Genomic DNA, 13,216 nt, shown 5'->3' on the forward strand with positions numbered 1-13,216 from the left:
AAATTAATCATGGTCTAAGCGCATTTGAACAGTTGTTAATTGGAAAATGCGCTATACAAATTCTAAATTTTATTTGATTTAAAGTTAAGTTGCGATAGTGGATAAAGCGTGCGCTCGTCACGCTAATGTTCGATTCCCTACATTGGTACATTGTGTGAAGACTGTTTCTGGTGTACCCTGTCTTATTATTGCTGAAATAGTGCTCATAATCACTTTTCATCCCGATTGACATTCCTCCCGAAAACGGATTGCACAAACAATGAAAACAAAATCAACTTCGAATCAGTTTGACAGCGAATCCACATTTATTTTGTTCGGTGGTATTGAAAACACGCTATTGTTGCAATATAAAGACTTGGCCTTTATTATGTACATTCGGAACTGGCCGTTTAAGCTCGTTTTGAAGATACACAAATCAAAATTGCTGTTCTGAATAAAGAAGCCCCCGTGCTAATTGATTCATCAGAAAGTTCATCTGGAGCGACGTCCTATGAAGGGGATGCCAGATCTTTCCACAGAGAGGTATCGTAAAGGAGAAAAATCTTTTCGACAAATAACCCATGTAAAAACAGTTTATTTAACATTATCATTTTACGGATGGAACACTGCATAGTTGTAGCTTAAGTTCAATGAAGGGAAAGATGTGAAAAAATAATATCAATAATTGGAGTGGAGTATCATTTCAGCAGTACAATAAAAATAATAAATAATGTCAAAACACGTCCATTGCGATCCGATCATCAAATAGGAATCGGTGCCTCGGTCCGAGCTCCGCGGCACATTAAGCCAGTGTAAGGAGATTTCTGCACAGGCCATCATTCGGGCAGCAGCTCGGGCGTAGACACAGAGTTTCTTTGACGACCGGTGTGTTCTGAATGTCACATGTGTCTACAGAATGACACAGCTCCCACCTTGACCTTCTGTGATGGTTTTGGGCGGCATGCCTTGCTTGGCTTGATTGACCGCCTCCAGAATCTGGCAACAGTAGACATTCAAATCAGAAAGACAATCTATGATAAGCGCCTTCTTTAACCCATTGGATATCAATAATTTAGGAAACGAGGAAAATCCCACAAATCATTAAGGGAGCTATGAGATGTGTCCATACAATGAGAATGAGACTTGGTTCATTTCAGCAAATACATTCCAGTATTTGTGACGTAGAACACCAAGTGCTAAACGTTCAAATATCCCGTGGTAGACATTTCAGGAATAGTTTTCGAATATTTCAACATGAGAAAGTTTTTGACCTTAGCTGATTTCCTAAGAGATCATCTTCCCGAGGCAAGGGATTTAGCTGACTATAAAGTCCAGTTTCCACCCTTGCCGAACTAGGCTGGTATTTTCGAGTTACATTTTGGCTGGACTAACGAGTCTATGCAAAGTCCAATCAAAGTCGCGCAACGAAATCGAAATCCGGTTCGTAAAGTGTCGTACAGATTTCGGTCGATTGCAGGGTTTGCAAAGCGTGTACACCGCAAACTCGTTGTAAGCAGATATTTTCCAATTCTTTTCATGTTTTAATCAATGTGTTCACGTGATTTGATGCATTTCGCGATGTAAGACCCATTTTATCAAAATATAGATCTTGATTATAGATCAGATCGTCCTTACTGGGCGCCGCCTTTTTGTTTGAAGCAAATGCAAGTGATACGAGAGGTGGGATCTGATTTGTCCATAGGAGAGGCTTAGAAGGGACATAACTGGTAAAAGCCACTGGTGGCGCTACGATCGAGCCCAGTAATTCCAGGCTAGTTCGGCAAGGGTGGAAACTGGACTTTTAAAGTCAGTTAACTCTCTTGTCTCGGGAAGATGTTAAGAGATGTAGATAGATGATCTGTGGGTCTCGAATTTGCTCATATTCCTGATGTTCGAAAAATGGGCCTCTTAACCTCATTTAGCCATACTGTTGTATTTGATTACGTCAGAAAGCCAAAAAGGGAGAAATAAAGGCAAGACTTGATCCATTTGTACATGTCTGATCCTACATGTTATTCTTATCCTACCCCCTCGTGTCAACAAGTAATACAGTCAAGTACATCCAAATGATAAACCCGATGTTTGGGAGCAGTCCCAATGAAAGCCACAGCTTCAAGAGCCTACACTCCGGGTGACTGTAACAGGACCAGGTGTAAACAGGCGAACATAACACATTATAACTAGAAAAGAAAACTGGGTGCAATAGATTCTTAAAATAATAGGAAAACACTGTATTTTTTCAAAGTTGAGAGCCAGACATGATGCTGAACAATCCTGAATTTACTTTTGTCATTACCATTCTCGCAAAGTTCAGCTTTAGGTGCCCTGTGGTTCTTAAGATTACATTTTTGAAACTTTTTGTGAAATTTGATTTTTACATGTCTTATCAAAAACAAAATAAAATAAAATCATAATGATTTGAACAAAATAAGCCTCTACTGCCGAAGTAGTGGTGTATTTCCTTGTACCGGCCAGGGGGCAGCTGACATGGCAGCCATTTCTTGCCATTGCCACTCGATGTGTGCTCATAAAGGGGGGGCACGGGGGGCCCAGTCGTCTAAGGCGCCGCGATTCGCTGTGCAGAGTTGCGTCCCTTGGACATGCCAGGAACCTATGATTGTGGGTTCGAATCCCGGTTCGCCCCGATTATGTTTCTAGGTTTGTCAGCACCATACCGTGCTCGTGGGTTTCACCGAAGTAGTAAACGTCTGAGACCTGCATCACTTCGGGCTTTCCTCCCACATTAAGCTGACACGCCGCGATATAACTGGAATACTGTTAAAAGCGGCGTTAAACACCACTCACTCACTCATAAAGAAAGGACACGTGGAGGCTGGCTTGTCTGCATTGGGGTCTAAGATACTCTTTTCCAATGTTTCATCCAATTTGATATTAAAACAGTCTATTCACTAAACTATTTAGAGGTCAAATCAAAGTAAAAAAACATGACATCGCAAAACAACGGAACATATATTTTAAGGTCCACTATTAACTACACCAGATACCATATGTCGGTATACGGTCTCTGACTACAAACATGCCAAATTTCAAATCGCATATAAATATTTTTTTTAGTTTTAAATATGGCGGTGATTCCTGTATTATTTATCCATGTTAGCATATATTTTAACAAATGTTATATATGGGATTACACTTTCACAGTGAAGTACATATTCTATTACGTTTGGGGGTTGAGTCCCATCCGGGATTCGAACCCGCACTGCCAGAGTGAGGCACCTAATCGCTAGCACACACAGTCAGCGATCTACGAGTCACCCACTCAGCCACTGAGGCTTCCACATTGACTTAGAAAGTGTAATCCCAAATATAACGTGTTACATTTGACCACTTTCTGAATGGCATTGTGTATTCATCCGCTTATATTGTTTCCTTTAGTAAAATACACGTTCACCATCACGTGACCTTTGTTTATTTCATTTCGTTTGATTTCACTGACGGCAACAACTCTGCCATATATGTCTGTGTGGGTTGACCTCCAATAGTTGGGTATACGGTGGCAATGTTGACAATTGATGTTGTGTGACTGTGGCTAACGTTTAAATATTTCACAACGCCATAACGACATAGCAACGTGAACACTTACATCCTCGTCGTAGGGGAATGATCCGACCTTCAACTTAGAGAACACCAGCTTGCCGTTCACAGTCACTTCAAACGAACCTGCAAGAACAAACAACGATTTGTCAGTTTGTTGTTTAACGCCGCACTCAGGAATATTACAGCTATATGACGGCGGTATGTAAATACCTGAGTGATCCAGTGAATGATATCATGTGCATCGATCCACGCAATTGGGATACGATGACATGCATCAACCAAGTCAGCGAGCCTGACCACCCGATCCCGTTAGTCGCCTCTTAAGACAAGCATCATCAGGGTTATCATGTAGTGATTTGTCTTCAGTTTAGCAGTAATTGTAAAACTGGATCACACGGATGCGAGTTTAAATTTACCCACGATAAGCAACATTGTTTTTTGAGCAAATAATTATTATTTCTGATGCACATTGTCAATACTTTCAGTGCCCTGAGATAAAACTTTTCGCATACACACATACTTACCCCTGTTCTCTCTACACCCCCCGGGGGCACGGTTGGCCCGGTCGTCTAAGGCGCCTCAATTCGCCTTGGGCACGCCAGAAAGCCATGATTGTCAGCACCATACCCGATCTCGTGGGTTTCACCAAACGTCTGAGACCTGCATCAATACGGGCTTTCCTCCCACGTTAAGCTGACACGCCGTGATAAATCTGGAATAATGTCAAAAGCGGCGAAAAACCCAACTCACTCACTCACTCACTCTACATCCCCCACCTGTGAGTAGCCAGACATCTACTTACCCCTGCGCCCCACCCTGCCGCTGACGCCAGCCCCGGTCTTGGAAGCGAGGTAGTTCCTCAGCTTCCCGTACCGAGGAGCGTAGCCTCATCCGCCACTGAAACACATTGATCAGCATCAAACACTTTATCTGAAACACCGCTGTGACTTAAAACTCCATACTTGAATAGAACTTTTACGCCTATGGAACTCCGTTAAAAAGGTTGGTTTGTTTGTTGTTTAACGCCGCACTCTGCAATATCCCAGCTACGTGACGTCTGTCTTTAAGTAATAGAGTCTGGACCATACAATCCACTGATCGACAACACGAGCATCGATCTACGCAATTGGGATACGATGACATGCATTTAACAAGTCAGCGAGCCTGACCACCCAATCCCGTCAGTCGCCTCTTAAAACAAGAAAAGTCGCCTGTTATGGCAAGCATGAAGACCTTTTCTATCCGGATCTTCACGGATGTCCGTTTATGTGTGGCACTTAAGTTTCAACTATGACCATGGCGTGACGTCAGGACAACGTGTTTCAATACCCCCATATTTCCCCTGAAAGGAGATGTTTCAGGTTTGTCAGCACCATACCCGTGCTCGTGGGTTTCGCCGAAGTGGTAAACGTCTGAGACCTGCATCACTTCGGGCTTTCCTCCCATATTCAACTGACACCCCGTGATGTAACTGAAATACTGTAACAAGCGGCGTTAAACCCAACCCACTCACTCACTAACTGGCGGAAGCTGCAACTAAAGATATTCTGGAAGTGCATCTGTCAGAAATTTCAGTGTGACATTATTTGAAAACACTTAACATGAGATATTTAGTAATTTCAAAAACAAAAACAACTTTCTAAAATGTTTATGATTTTCGTCAATTATTTCGTAGTTTTATGAGGTTACGTTAATTTGAAGGGTATCTTTGAAAACAGACATGTCCTGACTCTGTTACCTAAGTTGTCACTAGTTCTACTCTATCAGTCATACCTCAGTTGTCAGAGGTCAAACGCCATTTGTGAGATACCCCAGTTGTCAGAGGTCAAACGCCATTTGTGAGATACCTCAGTTGTCAGAGGTCAAACGCCATTTGTGAGATACCTCAGTTGTCAGAGGTCAAACGCCATTTGTGAGATACCTCAGTTGTCAGAGGTCAAACGCCATTTGTGAGATACCTCAGTTGTCAGAGGTCAAACGCCATTTGTGAGATACCTCAGTTGTCAGAGGTCAAACGCCATTTGCGAGATACCTCAGTTGTCAGAGGTCAAACGCCATTTGTGAGATACCCCAGTTGTCAGAGGTCAAACGCCATTTGTGAGATACCTCAGTTGTCAGAGGTCAAACGCCATTTGTGAGATACCTCAGTTGTCAGAGGTCAAACGCCATTTGCGAGATACCCCAGTTGTCAGAGGTCAAACGCCATTTGCGAGATACCCCAGTTGTCAGAGGTCAAACGCCATTTGCGAGATACCCCAGTTACCAGAGAGTGAATCGGGGAAGGTTTGTCATCATTCTCAAGAACACGATTGGGTGATTCTACCAAAACTGGCAATATTGACACATGCTTTCATCACAAATAAAGTTGATAAATGTATTTGTTTGGGCATAATTATTGTAACGTATGTTAAAAAACGTTTATAAAATAAATCAGCAGCGTGTTGCACAATATCAATTTATATAAATTATGTGAGCAAAAGAACATAAGTAATCAAAATCAAATGTCATAACCACATAAATCTTGATAAGTTAGAATCAATCTCAGAATTAGTTCCGCTTTAAGTTGCAGTCTGGTTACCCGAAGTTTGTAATCTATTGCTGGGGCAGTGTGGTAGCCTCGTGGTTAACGCGCTCGCTCGTCACTTCGAAGTCCTGGGTTTTATTCCCCGCATGAATTCAATCGTGAAGCCTATTTCTTGGATGGTTGTGTCAACGTACCCAACGGCGGCTGACGTTGCTCCTGATATCAACCACTGGTTAGTCTGGACAATTTATAAATTTACAGATGGTCGTCATATAGGTGGAATATTGCTCATTGTGACTTTAAACAACATTCATTCACTCATCACCTGAGACCAATATCTCAGCTGACTCAGAGACTAACAGTGGTAAGGACGTCCACAATAGCTGTTTGATCTTCAGTAACCCATGTTTGCCGTAAAAGGCGACTATGCTTGTCTTAAAAGGCGACTAACGGGATCGGGTGGTCAGGCTCGCTGACTTGATTGATGCAAGTCATCGTATCTCAATTGCGTAGATCGATGCTCATGATGTCAATCACTGGATTGTGTAATTCAGACTCGAATATTCACAGACCGCCATCATATGGCTGGAATATCGATCACCATCGAATAACCATTTGTTGTTTGTTTCATTTGTAGCCACCATCAAACATGGGTGTATACTTTCATTGCTAGGCAGTTGAACTCATTTGGTGATGTTTTCCCCAAAATATAACTACCAAATTGCTTTGCGAAGAATCCGCTTTCATCTTGATTTTGCTATGTGTTAGGGTGTGACAAAAAGCACCCCTCCTTTTCTAGAAACTCGTGTCTGCACGTGCTGGCCGTGTTTGTTTCCTGTCATACCCCGACTGCGTGTAGTCCGTAATCTAGAACGGTGCCAATACTTTGACCGACTTTGGACATCAACGTGGGATACTTTGTCACCTATCGTATAAATGTACAGGCGAATCCTGACAGGACAGGTAGATCGATCTATGTGTGATTCAAATGCTAAACTGCTCCAACGACAAGTTTGTTGACAAGAGTTCATCAAAGGTTAAACTACCCGACCCTAGAGGCCCAGATGACTAAGCAGCTGCAGGTGTCACTATATCTACACCTGGTGAAGAATTCGGATCATGCACGACTCGGTACACACAGCCTACAGCTACCGTGACGGGATTTGTCTTTGTATTGCGACTGCGCCAACATAACGCGCTCCATGACATTGCGCGACTGCACAATGACTCAGCTAGTTTACATTCCCCCCCAGGAGATGAACCTCGCGCGTCAACATAACTGTACTGACCTATATCTGTTATGATCGACATATTGGACAGTCACACAGTTGTCATGGCGAGCACATACGGCTATCAGCCGACTGACCTAACGTGCACTAATGTACATTAGCGACTGTGGACAAATGGCGAAGTGTATTGATCGGAAAAAAAAACAATGTATAATCGATACGAGTTCTCAATCTGCAAACACACAGTGGAATATAAAGGACACTGGCATGATAAAAATATATTTCCTGGACATATTACGTATATTACGATGCTTTATAGCTTTTCAATTCGTCTCTGAACCTGGGTCCATCCATGAATGGATTGAATAAGTCGGCACATATCTTGCATATTACGACATGAAATAATTTCATTTACATCTATTCGACAGTGACGAGAAAATGAACCAGTTTCTACTTTTTTAAACAACCATTCCCTCCCTAGTCGAGCTCAAATGGTACCACGAGGCCCTATTAATATCTCATTTCCGTATTATAATAGAGAACTTGCAGTCAAACAGGATGTCCTGCTTTAAGTAACTGTACTCTTGAGCTTTGTACGATTTACACAGGTAAAAAAAACAATGAATTTAAACAGCTTGAACTACTTACCAGTATTCAATGTCGACCACAACACTGGCCATGGCTAAATTCTTAAAGCGTTGACTGTGTAATGTATCGTTTACTAAATCCCGACAGAAGTACCTCCGCTCAAACAATATGTTATATGTAAACGCTAACGGTCACGTGGTGTACATATCCGGGTGTCACGTGCCCGGGTGGTTTGTGTTGCGATGAAAGTGTCTGTCAACGCCTGCTCGAGTGTCATTTATTATTAATCACTCAGCTCTGTATTGGCGTTCCCTTGTCACGGTCTGTTCGTCTCGCAAAGGTAGATATTGTATACTGACTGTCACTATTTAACCATCACTATTGATCAATCAATTCACCCTGGTGACGGAGTAAACTGGGTTTTTTTCTGACAGGGACAGGCGTGTCATTGTTTATGTCACTTGCGAAAACCTTGCATTTATCTAGACTAGTACCGCTGTAACCTCGCATCAAAGCGAATATTGTATGGTGTTATATATTATGAAAACAACAATTATTTGTTATATCGTTTGTTGTTTAACGCCGCACTCGGCTATATTCCAGCTATATGACGACGGTCTGTAAATAATCAAGGCGGGACCATAAAATCCAGTGATTGATGTCATGAGCATCGATCAACGCAAATGGGACACGATGCATCAACCAATTCTGGAGGCCGACCACCCGATACCGTTAGTCGATCGCCTCTAACGACAAAGATGGGTTTCTGAAGACCTGTTCTGAGCCGGATCTTCACAGATACAAGTGTATTAAATCCGTGGTGAGGTGAGGTGAGGTGAGGTGAGGTGAGGTGAGGTTTAACGTCGCGCTCTAGATTATTGCATACTCTCTGTGGTGTGGTGTGTACTCTTCCGGACTGATGCCGATTTTATAGTGCTAGCTCACCGAGATACCATGCCGCAGTTTAACATGAATACCCCCACTCAGACACAGTATACTGACTCCGAGCCGACCAGTCCTTGTTTTAGCCCCTTAATGCCGAACATCTGGCAGGGTAACAACAAGTACCATCAGGGGGTACAGGGTCATAACGAACCAACATGCTAAAGTAAAATAGTAGCAATATTTGTAGTGTGTGTTTGTTTCGACTCTCGGGAGTTCCAGTCAATGCTTAATCTCAGATTGAGGCCAACATGTTTGTTTTTCAAACGTATACTCCTTCAACACGAGACGCCTATTTTGGTTCGACGGATCAATCAGACCTCTGAATCATCAATTAAGCTTGTCTTAGAGATCCACCCTTTAACGGGTACAGCGGGCATCTTGAAATCAACGGGGAAGGATAATCTTGGACAATACATGCAATGAAAATAATAGGTCGGATGCTAAGCAACAAGGAAACAAAAACAGAACGACATACTACAATTAGTTTTATCTTGTCTTTATTCAAACAGATGATGACAGGGCAGTTCGTGTTGAACCATTTGTCCAAAGAGTAGGATTACAAAGCATGTTTACATGACACATTTCATAACAGTTAAACAGGTTGGAGGTACAAAATAGCTGCATATACCAGACGTAAATTTGTATGACTCATACATGGTTTGTTAAAGTCGTCATGGAAACATGAACACTATAAAAGTACAAGAACTGTTTAATCCTTGATGTAATGACTGCAATCAGTATGTATACACTGGCCGTATTTTTTATTAGTTGTAGGTTAATACCATCATCTTAAAGTTTTGGCCTAAACGTTTATCTCAGTATTATCCCCGAGATTGTGAGGAAGGATAATCTTGGCCACACTGAAAACATTGGTGCAATGTCCCATGCATCTACAACATACAATACATTTATCATAGTGTCTACGACACAATGTGTAGCACTCGGGTGTAACGCTTATGTAATGGAAAAATCATGGAAATGTTAATCCATCTGCATGGTATGGTTGATCGATTGGTTTTTGCTTATTGACCGTGTCAGTAGAATGTAAATGCACTATCAGAATGACCAGAGAATTCCTTCCTCAGAACCAAGTGCAACAATAGCGTTGTGTGTGTATATGTGTGTATATGCCACACGCACATAAATATACATATACATTGGTGTGTTGTAGATAACTGTAGACGTTGGGGAATAGTCTGGAATATATACACGACCTAAAACTAGAGTGACCTCATCAGTCATTATGCTTTTCATGTGGGATTGACTCCATTAGCATGAAAATAGCACGCATTAATGCCCCATCCATGTCTCTCCAATTCCTGCTATTCCCCAAAGTCTACAGTCATCCACGGCATACCCAAGTTGGTCTCAGACTGCTCCTCTCAATCACAGAATCGGAATACGGTCAATTTTGCCATTGTCTAACACAGTAATTCATATTATGGCATTTATACCCTTAATTGATTATCCTCTGGTCCATGCCCGTAATTATATCTGTAAGTCCCATGGCAAGGGCAATGCCATCGTCTCTGTCCATTACTATATACAAGTTAACATCTATACTGTTGGTCTGGTATTCCGACTGCAACTGAATGTACAACCACAAGTAGAACGTGCTCGCTTGCTGGAATTGACTTAGAGTAGTCAAGTTTGAATTTTTGCTTGGCATATTTTTATTAGTAATGTATTTGTTTTATTGAAGACTGAAGAAGTTTGGCTCAACTTTTTTTCCCCTTCTTCATTCTGATCTAAGTCCCCCTGTCGACAAACGTGTTGACAACTGGTGGAGAATCCAGGTAGGGTAACTATTGAGCTTACTCCTGGTCCTGTTACCTCTGTATCTGCCTGCCATCAGCATCTGTATCGTTGGAATCCCCAAGTTTACCCCAAGAAATTACAAGCGTCCTGATCGATGGCACTCCAACACCGTCATCTTGAATGGACCACCCATGAAACTATGGACAACCTACAAGTGAGGAAACAGCCAGCGACCACAGCGAGTAATGTAATACTTAGGTCGTCAACCTTGGAGTCCCATGTCAAAATTTGCTGAGGAGGTTGCTGTCTGATTTAAGCGAGAACTGTTACAACGAAGTTATGCTATACGGACACTAGAGGATGGCTACTTTCAAGGATTGGCCTGAGCAACTGGTTCAGGAGGGTATACCGATATATATTTTGAAATCCGATACGTAATGTCTGGGTTCTGAAAGTGTTGCCTATGTCTACCTCGTGAGGTATTTTTGGGTGGATCAGTAATTTGTACTCAGAATATCGCCTCGTGCAATAGACAGTAGTAATGTTACTTCTCGGGTGAACAGTTACCCAACCCACCACCCGTACATCTACCTCATTAAAGTTACATAAATCTCATCACGTGCTGTATTCAGTATCTTGTAATCTTCTCTCACCTTATTAACGTCCCACGCCTCATCAACACGCGCTGCCTCACCACCACCACGTGGCTACTTACACTGGTTGTCTACCACGTGGCTACTTACACTGGTTGTCTACCACGTGGCTACTTACACGGGTGGTCTACCACGTGGCTACTTACACGGGTTGTCTACCACGTGGCTACTTACACGGGTTGTCTACCACGTGGCTACTTACACGGGTTGTCTACCACGTGGCTACTTACACGGGTTGTCTACCACGTGGCTACTTACACGGGTTGTCTACCACGTGGCTACTTACACGGGTTGTCTACCACGTGGCTACTTACACGGGTTGTCTACCACGTGGCTACTTACACTGGTTGTCTAACACGTGGCTACTTACACGGGTTGTCTACCACGTGGCTACTTACACGGGTTGTCTACCACGTGGCTACTTACACGGGTTGTCTACCACGTGGCTACTTACACGGGTTGTCTACCACGTGGCTACTTACACGGGTTGTCTACCACGTGGCTACTTACACTGGTTGTCTACCACGTGGCTACTTACACTGGTTGTCTACCACGTGGCTACTTACACTGGTTGTCTAACACGTGGCTACTTACACTAGTTGTTTACCACATGGCTACTTACACTAGTTGTTTACCACATAGCTACTTACACTAGTTGTTTACCACATAGCTACTTACACTAGTTGTTTACCATCCGCTAACAAAATAGTATATACCTGTTCATAGATGCACCAGTGGTTTTGCTCGAGCATCCACGAACAGTACCCCATAATGTCCAGCCTCACAGTTTAACTGTGGGGGTAAACGCCGACCGTCCACAGCCCACCCACAGCCTATTCCCTGCCCAACTGTGCTCCATGGTGTTACTCGTGTACCCTCTAACGGAGTAATCAGCTGTCATGCCATCTCATACTGGTGAGTGTCACACCGTCTAACTTGGGAAAATGATTGTGTCGCATAAGTGGTGTTCACCAATCAGCTTGGCGTACATACACCTATTCAGCGATAGTATGTACCATTACGCCAACATGTCAGAATTACAAATAAGACCCATCCAACCACGCCGCATTCATCCGCTTAAAACGCATAGATGCGCATCTAAATAACCAATATAAATCAATCCTGTCCTATGTGCAAATGTCGTCCGGATTACCACCGCACAGTTATCAAGTATGCAATCTGTAGAATCAGCTTCCTGAAGAGAACCCTCATTTTTCCAGTCACAGCACAATTCTGTGTTCTCTCACAGCAGAGCTTACCTCAACTGGTCGCTGTTCAGAGACCTAAACTTTAATCTCAGTGAATTCAACATGGACATATTGAAGATGGAGCCCGATTTTGAACTTCTACAACACTTCTACATCAGGGATGAGGAAAAGAATCAACGGTCAGTGCTAACACATCGCATTGTATTTACCACATTGGCAAGGCCCGCCATTTGCGTGAAGCATGTGTATGACAATCAATGTCTAAACAGTTTCTTTTCATTGCAGCGGAAGAAGCACAACAGGAGATTTTTCTGCTCGGGCTTCAATTACCGGTCCACAAAATGGTGCAAAACAACACACCCGAGACATGAAACGACAACAGAACACATCTTCCCATATTTGAAGATGAGGGGGAGACACCCCCAGGAAAAGCCAGAAAGGCACATTCGGAGTTATTTCAACACAAAAGGCTGAAGTTTTCACCTTTGCCATGTAAACGGGCTTCATATACCAATGTATTAAACAATGTGGCTTCCAATCTGTTTTATAGTTATTGCTTAATTCATTACAAAATAGAGAGTGTTGTTTTCAGTTTCAGTAATATTGTCACAGAGTGACATCGCATTGTTAAAAAATTGTAGCTTCTGAACAACATCCCTTTTGTACAATGTTGATAGCATATCGTTTAGGAAATCTGGACTATTCAACATAACGTAATCCATGCGTAACATGCGTAAATGCCTGTTTTCGTATAATGTTAAATACTGTATTTAT

At 42.6% G+C, this 13,216-nt stretch overlaps 1 long non-coding RNA gene across 1 annotated transcript; it reads right to left on the reverse strand.

Annotated features, from left to right (window-relative positions):
• Positions 1-558: 558 nt before the first annotated feature.
• Positions 559-8,113, reverse strand: LOC139473043 (uncharacterized). Its single transcript, XR_011653918.1, has 4 exons — positions 7,939-8,113; positions 4,340-4,434; positions 3,584-3,660; positions 559-975 (listed from the first exon to the last, which is right to left on the reverse strand). It is a non-coding gene; the product is annotated as an uncharacterized lncRNA (long non-coding RNA).
• Positions 8,114-13,216: the final 5,103 nt, after the last annotated feature.

Source organism: Haliotis cracherodii, unplaced genomic scaffold (assembly GCF_022045235.1).
Source record: "Haliotis cracherodii isolate W230 unplaced genomic scaffold, xgHalCrac1.p SCAF_26, whole genome shotgun sequence".
In the NCBI taxonomy this organism is placed as follows: Eukaryota; Metazoa; Mollusca; class Gastropoda; order Lepetellida; family Haliotidae; genus Haliotis; species Haliotis cracherodii.